Raw genomic sequence first — 7,226 nt, forward strand, 5'->3', positions numbered from 1 at the left:
GTTGCCCCCAGTGGTCAGGGGCAGGTGGAAACACGAAAACGTTAGTGAGGTTGTTAAGCAGCCTAACTAACGCAGCGCACAGAACCTGGTGAGGCGCTATAAGATACGCATGATCCGCACAGCCACGACAGGAAGACCTGAGCTTATCACTTACACCATCGGCAGCGCACCACAGCACCATGTATGAGACACGAGCTTCCATCCGACACGCATTACCCAGAATGCTTATGGAGATAGGCCGCCGCCGTCTTTGCCCAGGTGAGGTGCAGACCGATTTATTATAAACTTACGGAAATTCAAATACCATCTGAAGTGCCACTTACTGGATATGATGCATTGTGACGCATGATGTGTATGAGTACATCGGTGCATATTACTTGCGTGCTCTGAACTGCTCTGCGCGATCTGACCTAACATATTCTTATATAACGACTGACGGTAGTGAAAAAGCATGTAGCTATGGGTTTGTCGTGAAATGCAATCTGAATCTGCATCTGAGCCTTAGCTGACTTTCCGAAGTCAGCTGGGTAACACCGGGCTGGGTGGTTGGGACTCCTAGCTGATAGCGGTATGCGACAAAGCCGGCAACAAATGTGGAATATGTTATGGTCCAAATACGCTTTACCATACCGATGTCGGTCCAACCGCGCGCGGTCGAAGTTCTCAGGAGGCAGGCGTTTCGTTCTCTATGTTGGTTCTTGGCTCCCACTCCCCTCCATGAAAGCGTGACCCTCGGGTCTGATTCCGTCTGGTTTCTCCATACATACCACCCGCCGGTTCCTGAATCGAATTTACTGTTTTGCATACACTGGATCCTGGCTCCTTATCTTCAATGATATAAACTGATATGGAGGAACCATTAATCGGCAATTATTTGGGCGCATTGCACCATCTTGGAGCTACGGCCTGACAGAAGGCACCAAGGATGTTCTGACAAGTCACCCTCGAAGTAGTTTGATCATTGCAAACCTTTGTCCTCGAATCGAGGTATCCATGCTTTCAGTACAATAACGCTGTTATTTGAAGGTAAAAAACACTTATTGACATAAAAACATAAAGAGATATTGCTTCACGTTTGTGCAAATTCTCGCAAATCGTAATGCCTAGCACAATGCATTGCTTCGAGCACAAACGTCCTTCACCAAGTCAACTCCGCCAACCCTCGCATCAGAAAATGGAACGTAATTTTTGGATTATCCCTTACGTGTGCGGATGTTATCACTTCAGAGAGGCGCAAATAGCCATCGCTGTTAAGGCGGCCTTAAAACCCAACAACTAAATAACTCACTTAGAAAAACTCAATCGCTTTCTCACATTTCTTCAATTCCATTCAAATTGCTGCATAATCATGGCCGCCCGAAAATTGCATTCGTCTGATCAACGTTCGTCGAAGTCGGCTTTGGCCGCAAAAAACGCGCTTCTGGAAGCCACTCGAAGATTTTAGATTCGTGTAGTTGCTTTTCACCGAAGTCCTATTTCGGGTTATTGGTACCCGTCTAACCAATAATTCGGGCGAGTAGTTTCCGGCTAATTAATACGTGGACTTATCCTCACTTTGACAATATGCACGCCGTCAAAAAAGATGCCGCCAATGGGCATCCCGCCTTTAACTGTTCGTCTTTTCAACACGGCGGGAAAAAGACGCAGTAGCAAGAGACACTATTTTTTCCCCATTCGGCACAATGACATCCAGTAAAACGCCATTCGGCAGCTTCCCCTGAATCTGAATCAGCTTCCCCTGAAAAGCACGGCGTCTGACCCCTCGTGCATTCACTCATGCTGTGCTCACAGCTGCTATAGAATAAATGTCAATGTCATGAGTCTGTCAAATGACCGGGAAAAAGTCCGCCGCAAAAGCGTATGGTGTGAGATAGGCATCTACAGAAAAAGGTCATGAATACCAACTACATTGCGTAAGACCTTAGAAAAAAGACCACATGAACACATCAGCTACAAACACCGCTTTTTAGGCTTCAGTAGCCCGCAAAGCGCCATCTTTCCCAGCAAGCTTTGAATGGAGAGTGATTGGTAGAACGTATTGATAAGCAGCTTCACATGCCGATAACACATATCATCACTTCATGGGTCGTCTCTTGCCAGGACTCACACACCTCTCGCTTTGTCTAACGCCATAAATCTAAGATTGTTGTGCGCACGAGGCAGGCAAACGAGACTTGCAAGCGCTTTCTCTGTGATTTATCGGTATTTAAAACAGCTGTGGGCAGCTACCTAAGAATGAGCGCTTCGAGGTCAGCCGGACGGGGTCAGTTACTTGTTGGCGTCATCGTAGCCATGGCGACCAGCCCCCAGAAGCGCTATGCGGTCAGCATCGGAGCACATCGGAGCACTGAATGCAAGGCAGGTCAGAAATGGAGAGCCAGGGTGATTTTATCCAGCAAGCTGTTGGAATGATTATCAACTTATATACTGTTTTAGCCTTAAGCAACCGCAACCTTGTTTTTTGTCGCTAACTTAACTTGGGAACTGGATTGACGATAGGCAAGTCGCAAATCCTTCTTAATGCGCCTGTCACGCTCAAAATCTCACATTAACCCCATGCCTCTTCCGCAATACTGAAAGTATTTACCATCAGTTATCACAATGCGTAAAGAAATAAGTTCTTCAAAAGGTTTGTCGGTAAACGCGCTCCAAACATATACGGTAACTCGTGGCACGCATCCGAGTTCGTGCGCGCGTCAATCCCCCGATCTTCGATGGCCTCTAAAGCACATTTAAACAGGACCGATACAGGAGCGGTGGGCCTTTTCTTACATTCGACAGGTTCTGTGCATTAACTGATGCATAGCACGTTTTTAGAAATAATCAAAACTGGCATTTTGGCTGCTCAGCAACCGAATAGTAGCACAGTGCGCCGCTTTCTTTGAAATCATGATTGAACGCGACATCCTGAGCTTTGTCGTTTAGCCTTCGACCGAAATATGCAAGCTTCCTGACGTTTTCACCATCGCAGCTTTCCAAGCGACTTTGTTTCGGAGGCGCGTTGAGCCGGATTTGGGCAATGACGTTGGCGGTCAACCGATGACAATTCCGACGGATGATCTTGCTTTGCATGACATATTGTCTGGCAGCCATACCTGCTGTCTGATAGATCCAGGCATCTCACTTCTATCATTCAGCCTGCATTCATCGCAAGAAAGGCAGGGAAAACGTCAATTATTGTATAATCACGGAGTTTTAGACCGATTTTAACCACTGTTGAGTCAGCTGGTCGGCTCAAGCCAATCTTTCCGAAAGAAGGAAACGTATTTAACAGCAAGAAATGTGAGCTATCGACTCGTAAACGAGCTCATCGGTTCACGACATGAAAGAACGAAACTTCACGTCAATGCTGACGGCAAAGCGGTGCTGGGCGAGCCGATAAGGGGCGGGGCTGGAGACGTTTGTCGTACGATTCCAATGCAATGTTTCACTGTCCCATGTTGGCCCGATACCAAGAAAAAGCCGGGGCGGAAACGAACACAATAGTTTCCATCATATAGATTGAACAGATGCCACTCAACTGCAAATTGTGCCGGCGTTCTCGAGCTTTGCGTCATATATTGCACCGTCGCGGTCATTGGGACTCCACAATGCACTCTGCAGCCGAAGCTATGTGGCGCCTTTTGTCTCTCATCCTGGCAGGAAGGCGGGCACCGTGGAGAATCAAAACCCGTGTATTCGTCCTCTGATACGGCCAGGCGGCTCGCTGCGCTACCGATACCTCGATATGTTTTGTCAAAACAAATTATTTACCTAGCAGCCCCGTTAAGACCCGCCCAAGCACGCCGTTTCATGCGATCCACGGAACGTGCTCGGATGTAGACTGGCTGCATTTAAACCTTGCAAAGCGCAATGGGATAGCTTACAGGAAAAACGGCAAAGAACAGTACATCGTGAGAAGCGTCAAATAAAACGCTTGTCACAGAACGTTAAACATGCTCCAACTCTCAGCCGGCATGCGCAAAATAATTCTTCATTGAAAGCAGTTGCAAACTCGGCTAGGGCATATTCGAGGAAATGTAATAATGTGGAAAAGAAACACTTTGCTTCAGGTACTTACCCCACCTGGTTACGAAGGTATGATGCACGCATGCAAAACCGTTAAAACGACAATGTTTATCCGCAGCATCTTAGGTGTACACGCACGTGCTACGGGGAACGTTAAAGAACGTCTAACATGATATCATGCAATGTGCCCCTTAATTCTCTGTCGAATGGGGCAATTTCACACTGACCCGACAAATGGCTGCTAAGAGGTCGACCGTCGGCAGGGTCTTGATGACCCGAATTTAAGGCAACGGCCCTCCAACATGTCTGTTAAAAATGCCTGAACGTTACCGGCGGTCAATATTACGACACGTAAACCAATGGGGGTTCAGGTAAAGGATGGCTCCGAAGGGTAGGTGTCACCAATGGGGGAGCGGGTTGATCGGGGGGGGGGGGGTCTACGCATTCATTGAAGGACATTCCGATCCAGACATAAGAACCCTTGCTGAATCAGTGGCGCTTCATAATCGTTGAGAGTACATTTGAGTTGAACGCGATGAACGCGAGCGTGATTAAAAGTTGCGAAGCTGCAAACTTGGAAGAGCAATGAGCTGGAAGTTGTGGTCTCGCGAAGACAACCGGATTTTGGTCACAGCCCTCACCATATCATTCAGTGATGACACATTGCGGAGTTGACACTCTCACCCCTGGGCGGGAGGACGATCTTGGCGGTGCCGTCTGTTTCGAAGAAATCCGCACGCGTGACCTTGCTATCCAGACCCCTGGATCCGAGGCTGCACTGAACTGTGCTCTTCTCGCTGGCTTTCGTCCACTTTTTGCTCTCACGAACAGGCTCGTCAAATACCTAGCGGTTTTGCTGTTTCGTAGTTGTTGTTTGGTTTTGCTGGCTATTTGTCTTTATATCTACTTTAACTGGTGAAGTGCTGCTATTGGAGGCGTGCTTTGTGTTTAGGTCTCCGGTTTTTTCTGCGTTTCTTGGATGGTGGAGTTTTTTAGGGTACCAAAAAAGGCACAGTTTGGCGGTGTATTACTAGGCGCAAGTCCGGCGATCATCATATTAACATGAAAAGGACATGTACCCGCACCAACTGTGATCATCTGATTAACCTCGCAAGATTATGTAGCATTTTTAGCTGTGTTGAGCACCAGTTTATCCATAGATCACATTGGAGACATAAAGTCACCACCTGTTCCTAAATCACACTGAAGGTCAAGCAGCGAACGCATTTTCGCAAATCACATTGAATGTGACAAAACGAAACACCTCTTCGTAACTCACACATGACATCACAAAAAAGTGAATATAACTTGAGCAAGGTAAACAAATGTGTGCCCCCCCCCCCCTTCTCATTGCAAAACTCCATCAACCCACCAGGCTATTTTGTTTCAATTTCACCCAAGATCAGAATTACAAATTGTGTTATGATTCAAAACTTGATATGGGTATTTCGGTTTACAATTTAACCTCATGACACCAAAACCAGCTTAATTAACACTGGATGCAATTGAATTGATGTCCTTCTTAGTGCATTTAAAGGGGCTGTTTAGCCTTTGTATAAGGTATTGATATAAGATGGCCGTTTTGAAAATCATTCTCTGTAAGACTCCAATCCTCTTGTTTCTAGGATTGTCGCACGCGAACTTGTGCAGCCTATTTCGCGCCGTCTGTTTTTAAATATCACCTATACACGTATGTTGTCATAGAAACGTCATGCAAGTATCCCCCACCTTACTGGATATATTGAGCTCGTGGTCAACACTAATTTGCTTATTGACAGATAGTCTTTTGCAGGGATTCAGCACCACGTGTCCTAGCGATTACAGACAATTGGCTAGCAGACACGTTAGCGCTGTTCTTTGGATGTCTCGATCAAGAATCGCGTTTTGTGATAAATAACACAGACAGTTAGGCAAAAACTACTTACGATGGACCTCAGGCTGAAGTCGAATAACTAAGAAAGGCCCGCAACTAATGATGCAAATACAAGTAACCGCGAGCAACGGCCAAAGCACTTGCACAGAAAACTAGTAGCATAAAATTACATGCATAGAGCACCAACACCATCTGGCAGCACGTAGAAATGCCACAAGTGAGTAACTGTGCTCTCAAAAGGCAGCGAACAGTCACAACTCTGGCATGGCCAGGCTAGCAGGCACTCATAATAACGTCACACGGGCATCATGATGACGTCACAAGACGCAACGAAAATGTAGTACATTGAAAGCCTTTTGATTAGATAGTCAAATTATATGATTTAAATCAGTATTTTGTGCTTAAAAGCATGCCAATAGTTAGAAAGGATATTTCTTATCCTATTTGTTGCCTTGCCTCAATGTCTTAAAACGTAGAGCAGACCCTTCCCAAAACCTACTGGCATAATAATGCGACCGGACCACAACACCGGCCAGGAGGTGCGTAGTTGCTCATCCCCCGACCGAGTGACATAGCCCAATGCTACACACGTAAGCACCTTCCGCAGTTTTATAAATACATAACTCTGAGGATTTGGGGACATAGCAATGCATAGATTGAGGATCACATTAGGTCAGGGTTTTCATAAAGACTTGCAGTTCTCCGTTGATAATTGCAAAAATACGGTGCATAGAGGTAATGATGAATTCAAGCGCATGCAGCAAGATTGGGCAATATTCATTTGAGGCCTCTGAATAGTATTTCATAAAAGTCACACCTATACTCGTGCAAATACTCGTAGTTTGTTAAATTTGAAAACCCAAACGGTAACTCATTCCATATGGGCGCCCACGGGCTTATCAAACCCGTGGAATTTCCCAATGTTGCGCACCCCTGTCCAGAACTCTGTCACAAAAAGCTTGTTTTTTTAATGTGCTTTGCTCCATGTAAACTAACGCCAAGAAATGCATGGAAGTGCATTTTTCCTGACCGGCTTTTTCATTTCTTCAGGATCTGCTAGCTTCCATCTAGACACATTATCAAGTGCGGAAACCCGTCGCCCCGCCATGTTCGACAGCAGATACAACATTATTTGGTCTGTTTACGCGCACACTTTTGCTTTGTGGTCAGATGTGTGTCCTAATGCTGATAACATTCTCCCCATTTGGTACCATATTTGGCAAAAAATTGGCTTCCTGACAAATACATGCACAAGACACGGGGTCCAATCGAAGCAAGACACAAAACCACATGCCTACAGATCCCCGTTGCGATCAATCTTTGGTCCGTAACAAGCTGAAAGGCG

This window comes from Pollicipes pollicipes, unplaced genomic scaffold, assembly GCF_011947565.3.
Source record: "Pollicipes pollicipes isolate AB1234 unplaced genomic scaffold, Ppol_2.1 Scaffold_4740;HRSCAF=5597_pilon_pilon_pilon, whole genome shotgun sequence".
NCBI lineage: Eukaryota > Metazoa > Arthropoda > Thecostraca > Pollicipedomorpha > Pollicipedidae > Pollicipes > Pollicipes pollicipes.